This window comes from Chlorella variabilis, assembly GCF_000147415.1.
Source record: "Chlorella variabilis unplaced genomic scaffold CHLNCscaffold_1, whole genome shotgun sequence".
Classification (NCBI taxonomy): Eukaryota; Viridiplantae; Chlorophyta; class Trebouxiophyceae; order Chlorellales; family Chlorellaceae; genus Chlorella; species Chlorella variabilis.
The window spans coordinates 2,699,447-2,700,204 of NW_005435087.1; positions in this window are offsets into that span (position 1 = coordinate 2,699,447).

Below are 758 nucleotides of genomic sequence, written 5' to 3' on the forward strand. Positions count from 1 at the left end.
CCAAAGCTTTCATAAATGCAAGCCATATAACCAACCTCTAGGGGGCGTTGGCCGCGGGTTGCACGGGCGCAACGGAGGCAGCAATGACTGCACAGCGGGCCATGCAAGATATGAACCCGTTGTTGCTTGGCACAGGGTCTCCATCTGTGTCCATCACCGTATTCTGCAACATGAAGACGATGGAGCCGGCGCTTCCGATGTTGGAAGCCGCATTCAAGCTGGTGTGTTTCGGGTTGCTAGGTTATCATGGGTTACACCCGGGTGATCAATGAAATGCACCTGTTGGAAGGCTACGAGTTTACAACTGAGCTGGCAAAGGACCTGATGCGGGAGCCGGCTGGCGAGCCATCATTGACAGCAGAGGCCGGTGAGGCAGAGTGCGCCGAGGGGGCGGGTGACGGTAGCGGCGAGGAGGAGGAGGCTGCTGATGGAACGCTCATATTTTATCAGACATTCTTGGGCATCACATAGCATGTATGCGTCTTCTGCATAATATGTATCGTGGCTGCCGGTCGGAGGCCATGTGAAGCCATGCCGCCCCCCACCCCACAGAGGCGACCCCTCACCCATAGACGTCTTGCTTGCCCCTGACTTTCAACTCCCTGAAACTCCAATATTTCATTGTCTTCCTCAAGTGCAAAGTACAACAACACCAATATACACTCAAATGAAGCATGGGGAGGCCGGCGGCTGGCCAAAGGGCAGGAATGACCCTCCCCCCACCGGGGCCGAAGACGTCTACAAGATCTGGCGTTCCC